This window comes from Euphorbia lathyris, chromosome 1, assembly GCF_963576675.1.
Source record: "Euphorbia lathyris chromosome 1, ddEupLath1.1, whole genome shotgun sequence".
Taxonomy (NCBI): Eukaryota; Viridiplantae; Streptophyta; class Magnoliopsida; order Malpighiales; family Euphorbiaceae; genus Euphorbia; species Euphorbia lathyris.
In genome coordinates, this window is record NC_088910.1 from 94,266,282 (window position 1) to 94,276,161 (window position 9,880).

General features: G+C 35.2%; 1 non-coding gene across 1 annotated transcript; it reads right to left on the reverse strand.

Annotated features, from left to right (window-relative positions):
• Positions 1-437: 437 nt before the first annotated feature.
• Positions 438-544, reverse strand: LOC136216182 (small nucleolar RNA R71). The gene has a single exon (XR_010683172.1). It is a non-coding gene; the product is annotated as a small nucleolar RNA R71 (small nucleolar RNA).
• Positions 545-9,880: the final 9,336 nt, after the last annotated feature.

The window sequence follows — 9,880 nt, forward strand, 5'->3', positions numbered from 1 at the left end:
AAACAACAAAAACAAAGACAAAACACCCAATAAAAACCAAAAAAATCTAGCCAGAAAATATGGCCGATCCACCGACACTTATGGATTATGCTAGGCCAGGAATGGCCGGTGTAACTAATAGTGTAGTTAGACCCCGTATAAACGCAAATCAATTTGAAATTAAGCCTGCTTTGCTTAATATGTTGCAAAACAACGTAACGTTTTACGGACTACCTAACGAAAACCCTAATGCCCATTTGACAAATTTCTTAGAAATTTGTGACACTTTTAAAATTACCGATGTAACAGCCGAAGCAATCAAACTTCGCCTCTTCCCTTTCACTTTGAAGGATAAGGCAAAAATTTGGTTAACTTCTATGCCTGCTGCAACATTTGAAACTTGGGACCAATTAGCCCAAGCGTTTTTATCAAAATATTTTCCTTTAGCAAAAACCGCAAGAGTCATCAAAGAATTGACATCTTTTACCCAAAATGATAATGAAACTCTTTATGAGGCTTGGGAACGTTTTAAAGAACTTCAACGTTTATGCCCACACCACCAACTGCCAGATGCACTTTTAATGCAGACATTCTATAATGGATTAAATCCTACAACTAGAGGTTCATTAGATGCTATGTCTGGAGGGTTATTTATGAAGAAGACGTCCGCCCAAGCAAGAGAACTTTTGGAGGAAATGGCAATCAACAGCAGTATGTGGCCGGCAGAGCGTGGACATATACCAATGGCGAAACCATCATCCTCAGGTACATCATCGGTTAAAGGTATAATGAATCTTGATCCAGTTGTGATGTTACAAGCCCAATTTTCTGCTTTATCGCACAAAATTGATAAGTTTATGGCACCGTGCGATCCTAATAATCCGATCCAGACAGACATTGATTACGAAGGTATGAATGAGATAGAACAGGTAAATTTTGTCCAAGGACAAAACCAAACTACTAATCCTTATTCTAATACTTATAATCCTGGATGGAGAAATCATCCTAACTTTAATTGGAAAGATAGTAATAATAATAATAATGCAAATGCTAATCAATATCGTGTAAATAATTATCAAAATCAAACAAGAGATACGATTAGCACTTTATCTTCAAAAATCGACAAATTTATAGATGCTATGAATGGAAAGGTAAGTAATCAAGACGATGGTTTTAAACGGATCGAAAGTAAATTCGATCAGCTTATCAAAAACCAATCATCTAGCATCCATAATTTGGAGGTTCAAATTGGACAACTTGCTAAATCAATTCCATCCCGCAAAGAGGGAAGTCTTCCCAGCCAAACGGAAGAAAATCTGAAAGAGCATGTTAAGGCTATCACTCTTCGCTCGGGGAAAAACTACTCAGGTCCGGAGATGCCCGGAAATTCAACTTTACCTGGAAATGATTTACCAAAATCCAAAGAAGATACATTAAAAGAAAAAGATACACCAATTGACTCTAATACGAAACCTTTTGTTCCAAAACCCCTTTTCCACATAGGGTCCGAAATAAGGACCATGATAAACAACTTTTATCATTTATAGATAAACTTAAAAATTTGCATATAAATTTAACATTCATGGATGCAATTACGCAAATTCCTAACTATGGAAAGTTCTTGAAAGATTTAATTTCAAAAAAGATTAGTTAGGAAGGAATTTCATCCATTTCACTTACTGAAGATTGTAGTTCGATAGTATCAAGCAAATTACCTACTAAACTCAAAGATCCCGGATGCTTTACCATTCCGTGTAAATTGGGAAATATGGAATTCCCAAGTTGTCTTTGTGATTTAGGAGCTAGTATAAACTTGATGCCATTATCTATTTTTGAAAAATTAGGTTTAGAAGAAGACATCAAACGTACCAATATGGTTTTGCAATTAGCGGATCAATCCACTAAAAGACCATATGGTATAATTGAAGACGTTTTGGTGAAAGTTGACAAATTTATTTTTCCTACTGATTTTGTTATCTTAGATTTTGCTTATGATGCTAATTGTCCGCTAATCTTTGGTAGACCATTCATGAACACGGGACGTGCTCTAGTTGATGTGTCGGAAGGAAAAGTAGTTTTACGAATAGGTGACGATAAGATCGAGTTCGATATGAATCAAGCAATGAAATATCCTATGGAGGATTTCGCCTGTATGAAACTTGATTTAATTGAAGAATGTGTTAATGACATTGTTCAAAGAGAAGAAATAATAGAACCTATAATGGGTGAAGAATTAGAAGATAAGGACTCAGAGCCTTTGATTCGAGAAGATGGACCAGTTCCGCCTTCAGTAGTAGTTCCACCTAAATTAGAACTTAAAGAATTACCAAACCATCTGAGATACACTTTCCTAGGCGGAAGTGATACTCTACCTATAATCATCTCTAACAAATTAACAGAAAATCAAGAAGAAAAATTGAAAGAAGTTGTTAGAAATAGAATAGGAAGTATGGGATGGCAGATTTCAGATTTAAAAGGAATTAATCCTAGTATTGTAATGCATAGGATTCACCTAGAAGAAGATAAGCCACCTAAAGCGGATAGACAAAGACGTTTAAATCCGAACATGAAAGAAGTAGTCAAAAATGAGATTACTAAACTTTTAGACAATGGAATCATTTATCCTATTTCGGATAGTGAATGGGTTAGTCCAATCCATTGTGTACCCAAAAAGGGAGGCATAACTGTAGTAAGGAATGATGAAGGTGAATTAATACCTACGCGAACCACCACTGGTTGGAGGGTTTGTATAGATTATAGGAACCTAAATAAGGCAACTAGGAAAGATCATTTTCCTTTACCTTTCATTGATCAAATGATCGAAAGGATAGCCGGTCATGCATTTTATTGTTTTCTTGATGGCTATTCCGGATTCTTTCAAATATATATTTACCCGGATGACCAAGATAAAACAACCTTCACATGTCCTTATGGAACATTTGCATATAGGAGAATGCCTTTTGGTCTATGTAATGCACCATCAACTTTTCAACGTTGTATGACTGCAATTTTTAATGATTTCATCGAAGATATCATGGAAGTATTTATGGATGATTTTTCAGTTTATGGAGATTCTTTTGATGCATGTTTAAAAAACTTAGATAAAGTTCTTTCTAGATGCGAAGAAACGAATTTAGTGTTAAATTGGGAAAAATGTCATTTCATGGTTGACGAAGGAATTGTTTTAGGTCATAAAATATCTGAAAAAGGATTAGAAGTAGATAGAGCAAAAACTTCAGTAATAGAAAAATTACCCCCACCAACAACTGTCAAGGGAGTAAGATCATTTCTAGGACATGCAGGTTTTTACAGACGATTTATAAAAAACTTTTCTGTGATTTCCAAACCACTTACTAATTTGCTTATGAAGGATTCAACCTTCGATTTTAATGAAGATTGCATTAAAGCTTTCGAAACATTGAAAACAGCCTTAGTCAGTGCACCCATAATTGCTAAACCCGATTGGGATTTACCTTTTGAAATCATGTGTGATGCAAGTGACCTAGCTGTAGGATGTGTTTTAGGTCAAAGAAAGGATAAAAGATTACATGTTATTTATTATGCAAGTCACACATTGTCCGGTGCGCAGTTAAATTACACAACAACAGAAAAAGAGATGTTAGCCGTAGTATTTGCATGTGATAAGTTTAGGTCATACTTGTTAGGATCTAAGGTTATTATTTATACAGATCACGCAGCTTTACATTATCTGTTTGCTAAGAAAGATGCAAAATCGCGTCTGATTAGATGGGTTTTGTTGTTACAAGAATTCGATATAGAAATTAAAGACAAAAAGGGAGTAGAAAACCTTGTCGCCGATCATCTATCAAGACTAGAAGATGAAAACGGTCCTATAGGTGAAACTATCGGTATACGAGATGATTTCCCCGATGAACATCTCTATCAAGTAGAAAGCATCATATCACCATGGTATGCAGATTTTGCTAATTATCTTGCAACCGATATTGTTCCGGAAGGATTATCTTCCCAACAAAGGAGGAAATTTTTCTTCGATATTAAACAGTATTTTTGGGAAGATCCCTTTCTGTTCAAATCATGTGGTGACGGGATAATTAGGAGATGTATTGGAGAAAATGAATATGAATCTATAATAACGGAATGTCATTCCAGCTCATATGGAGGACATAATGGAGTAAATAAAACGGTAGCTAAAATATTGGAATGTGGTTTCTTTTGGCCTACGATGTTTAAAGACGTTGGTTCATTTATTACTCGTTGTGATAAATGCCAAAGAACGGGAAATTTAGGAAGGAAAGATGAGATGCCCCTCACAAACATATTGGAAGTTGAAATCTTCGACATGTGGGGAATTGATTTCATGGGACCTTTTCCGCCTTCCAATGGTAAAACTTACATATTAGTAGCCGTTGATTATGTCTCGAAGTGGGTTGAAGCAATTGCAACCCCTACGAATGATTCTAAAGTAGTTGTTAATTTTCTTGACGATATATTTTGTAGATTTGGTTGTCATAGATTCGTTGTTAGCGATGGCGGTACCCATTTCATAAATCGAAATTTTGATATGCTTATGAAAAGGTATGGAGTACGCCACCGCGTGTCAACGCCATACCATCCTCAATCGAATGGTCAGGCGGAGATCTCGAATAGAGAACTCAAATGGATTCTAGAGAAAACTGTTTCGTCATCAAGAAAAGATTGGTCACAAAAACTCAATAATGCGCTATGGGCATACCGTACTGCATTTAAGTCACCAATAGGAATGACTCCATATCGTTTAGTATATGGAAAAGCATGTCATTTACCAGTAGAATTAGAACATAAAGCCTATTGGGCTATTAGAAAACTTAATTTTGATTTACAACAAGCAGGAAAGAAACGTTTGCTCAATTTAAATGAGTTAGATGAGTTACGTCATCTTTCGTATGAAAATGCGAGGATTTATAAAGAAAAAGTGAAAAAATGGCACGATGCCAAAATCAAAATCAAACACTTTAATGTTGGAGATAAGGTGCTGTTATTTAATTCACGGCTTCGTATATTTCTAGGAAAACTTAAGTCCAGATGGACCGGACCGTATTTAGTCGTCAAAACATTCGACTATGGTTCTTTAGAACTTGAGGAAACCAACGACAATCGTTTCAAAGTTAATGGTAATAGATGTAAAATTTATTACGAAAATATTTCCGAAATAGGAACTAATTTCGTAACAAAATTTCCTGACATATAAATCATTTCGTTTTTCTACACATAGTATTTATTTATTTATTTTTATTTTATTTTGTTTTAGATTATATCATTTTATGTTAGAAATTTTAGATATATAAAAATATATTCAAGTCATTATTTTTAATTAATTTTTAGGAATTTAATGTGAGTTAGAAGAAATTTAGTGATTCTCAGTTGAGAATTTGAAATTCTCAGTTGAGAATTCATATATTTAGAATTCTTAAGAAGATAAGGAATTTTCTGAACTTATAGAGAATTTAAAATTCTCAGTTGAGAATTTGGGTAAATCTGGTTAGCTAGGGAATTTCTGAACTTACAGAGGATTTGGGATTCTCAGTTGAGAATTCCGACTTCAATAGATTTCAAATAGACAGGAAAAATTCTAAACTTACCGAGGATAGGGATTCTCGGTAGAGGATCAGAAAATAGAGGTTTTGACGCCTGATTTCCGCAAGGAAATCAGCGTGTCGCGACCGCGGCTCAGAATCCTCGGTCGCGACACGCTGAATTTCTGCAGAAATCAGACCTGTGTCCTTCTTTTTTCCATCAAACACAACTTTTCAGAAACGAAAAATTGAGTTTCTTCATTTTAAAGAGGTCTGATTTCATGCCTTTTCACTTAAAACAACACCTCTTTTCATCCTAGGATTTTATAAATAGGTTCTAGAGGTTCAGTTTTCTGTCACATTCTTTTTTTCATCTCTGTCAGAACAATTCTCTGACTTTCTTCCAATTCATCTACCCAGAAATTAAGTTCAGAACCTTTCTTCCTTATTCATTCCAAACACCATGACTTCCACAAACACTCATTCTAAGAAAGTTGTTGCTTCACGCAATAAAAATACAGATATATCAGAGCGTTATGGATGTAACTTTCCTATCTTCAATCATGATGAGGGAAGGCGCTTCTTGAGGCTTCGATACACATTCTTTGTAGGAATGCTATACATGGATGACTTTCTTAACGATCAGTTGGGAATTAAAGACGATATGAGTCGCTACATGGAACGTTTAGGATGGACCAGATTTGTTGATATGAAGTTTCCTATAATTGGAGACTGGATATGAGAGTTCTTTTGTACGGTTCGCTTTGTTAACAAGCGTCGGGTGCGTCTTAGCTTTCGTCGGGATGGCAAAACTTTTACTTTTGGATATCCTGAATTACATGCTTAGTTTGGTTTTCCCTTAAAGGATACTATCAAACGTCATCATGGAAGAGACATGACATCCACTGATATTTGGCGAATGCTCACCGGCATCTGGCCTTTCAATCCTAAACTTGCCTATAATCAGTCTTTTTACTCCAACTCTATGCTATATTTGCATAAATTTCTGAGTCACAGTCTGTTCGGTCGCACGTTCAGTAGAGTCGTCCAAGAAACTGACCTTTATGTCCTTGGCGATATATTTCAAGCCAACGTGGTTGATTCTTCAAAGATTTTGATGGAGGGTCTTGTTGCCGCGTCTAGATCCAAGGCTAAGAAGGTTGGGTTCGGGAATATCATATGTGGAATAATTCTAGGGACCAAGGGAAGTATTTCTGTTCCCTGGAGTGATGCTGAATCTTTCCCGACACTAGACTATGAATTTTTAGAATATGAAGGTCTAGTGAAACGAGTTTTTCGATCAGGCCCAAATTTTCTTTCTGCACCAGAACGTCAAGCCTTCGTGCAGATGAAAATAGACCGCTATAGGGCTAAGAAAATCCCGATTGAAAGGGACGAATTTCTAGCATAACTTTGTTTATTTTGTTTGTAAATATGTTGTACATATTTCCAATTAATAAAACTTTCTCTTTTGCATTATATCTTGTTTTTGATTATTTGGTTAAACTATCATTATTTTCATTATTCTACACTAATGAATCTATTAAATGAAACTTTAATACATTCATGACTAGTTAAATATTAATAACTAAGTTTCAATTCCTTAAATAAAGATTTATCTAACTTACATTAATAAATGATCATAAATGCTTAAATTAATTTTAGTTCCAAACCTTTCCTATTCTTAATTTAACATCCATTAATTAAAGCATTTTCATTTATTTTTCCCATTAATAAGGATAAACCTTTGGTTTTCCTTATCATTTAATGTTTTACATTTATGTTTTTAAGTACAGATAACATTTTCAAGGAGTTCAGGATAGAATTTATCAAGAAATTGCACAAACTGGAGTTAATATGCCGATTTTGGGTGACCAAGGGGTGATCCGCGGCCGAGAATGCTAAAATTCTCTGTAACTTCAGCAAATTCTCTCAAAAATTCAGAAAAAAATTGGCTGCAAAACGCGAGCCGCGGCCGTGGATGTGCGTCCTCGGTCGCGACACGCGTCGTTTAGGGACTTCCTAGTCCGGATTTTTGCCTATTTCTTCCATCTCTTCCTATTCCAACTATACCGATTACTTTTCCTATTCCTACTCTACCTATTAATCTTCCTATTCAACCCTATATATACCTATTACTTACACAAACCTTACATCACCTCCAATTTTAAGCAATCCCCTACTCTAACCTCTTCCCAATATCTTACTTTTACCCTTCCCAATTTCATCATTACCCTTTTCAATCACCTAACCCTTTCAACTTCAAGTCTCCACACAAACCTTCTACTTCATCTTCAACCTCAAGCCTTTCTCTCTTTTCATCTTTTTCTCTAAACCCTAAACACCATAATCATGCCTAGAGCAAAGCGTGTTGGACACAAGCCGGCTGTCACTGAGGCTAATCGCCTTCGTATTAGTTGCGGGGCTTATTTCGACATTCATTCAGAGGAAGAAGTTGGACGTTTCAAGCATTTTTCACACGCCAATCGTAGGTTCATGGACATGCAGTTTCTTGACTTTGATTCGGTAAGGAAGTTGAACTTCACTACTCAAATTGATGCTTTTATTGAGACTTTGGGGTGGGAAACTTTTGCTTCTATGCGTTTTCCCCAAATTCAAGAATATGTGGTTGAGTTTTTGGTTACTTTAAAGATGAACAAAAAGAGAACGGAAATTTCTTTTCGGAATAATGGTACTACCTATACCATAGATTATGAGGCTATGGGAAATATGTTTGGTTGCCCTACTAGTGATTTTTATGATAAGCCTAGGGATTTTGACAATAACTCTTTTTGGCAAACTCTTTCCGATCAAACCTCTTTTGACTCTAAAAACACTTCAAGCAAATTGATTAAGGACAATTGTGTGTTCTTCTTTCACAAGTATTTGAGTTTTTCACTATTTGGTCGTGTTGAGAGTTCGAAGATTCAAGTCCGGGATTTGTTTGTTTGGGATTGTTTGTTCAAGGGTTTAAGGGTTGATAGCATTGGAATGATTTTTGACAATTTGTATCGTGCTTCGAGGGCTCACACCACTCAAGTCCCTCTCGGTAATCTAATCACCGCTATTGTTTTGGGAGCACGGGATGAATTGGCAACTTATGATATGTCCACCTACCATGGGTATGTTCCGGTTTTGGACATTGCGGCTCTTGAGCGGGCTCATTTGTTGGTTTCTGCGGCTCCTCCCGTTTTTATTTCTTATGCTACCCGTATTGCACATCTTCGTGGCACTATGGGTGGAGGTGCTTCTAGTTCCCAAAATGTAGGTACCGAAGAAGGGGGTGCGGAGGAAGGAGCGGAAGATGCACCACAAGCCCACGCAACTCAAGATAATGATCCGGTGGATTTAAGGCGTATTTTGAACCAAATCAATGCAAATAATAGACATAATGAATTTGAGAATTGATGATTTGGTGGAGAACAACATGGTGATGAATGACAACCTCCATACTTTGAGGCGTGCGCAAAGATCGACTCGACATCGGATGCTTTCATTTTTCCGTCGCCAAAATGTGGAAACTTCACCAACACCTCCGGATTCCCCGCCACATGCTTAGGTTTTATCTTTCATTTTTTTTATCCTATCTTGTTTTAATTTCAGTTTCGTACATTTTTATTTTCTTATGTTTCGTACAATTTTAATTTAATTTTATGTTGAATGTTTTCTTTGTTATATCTTTCATTTCTTTCCGTCTGTTTAATCTTTAATGTTTTATCTCCATTTTGCACCAATGAGGACATGGTCCAATTTACGTGTGGGAGGAGATATATACATATATCATTTTTATACAAACGAATGAATGAATGAATATATGCAACACTTGTTTTCAAAAATACAAATGCAACGTATATTGCAACACTTTTAACTATATTGCAACAAAAACTTAACATTTTTTATGAAATATCATTTTTTACATTTATCAATTTAAATTCTTTTATGATTATTTTTAGGTTATCATTATCGATAGAAATAAATATTTCTATACGGGTAATATTTTTCCAAATTTTTCACAAATCTTCGACACGATTTTAAGTAAAAATTGTCTCGAGTGAATGTATTTAAGTAATAAATTCTTTATTTTCAATCTCTATTTCCTATCATGAAATCCATGATATAATAAATCTTATTTTAAATTTTCAATTAGGTTTATAGGCATTAAATTGAACTAACAATTTTTAGCTCGGTTTTGATTTTGTCTTACATTAACACCAATTGAAGTTTTTAAGGAAACTATAGCCATAATACATGTTGAATTTTAAGTCAATATAGGATGAATGTGCTAATTTTCTTTTTCCCAAGTTATATTCAATAAATCATATTCTTAACTTTTGGCCACGATTGAGACCAACCTTATCACAGTCGAG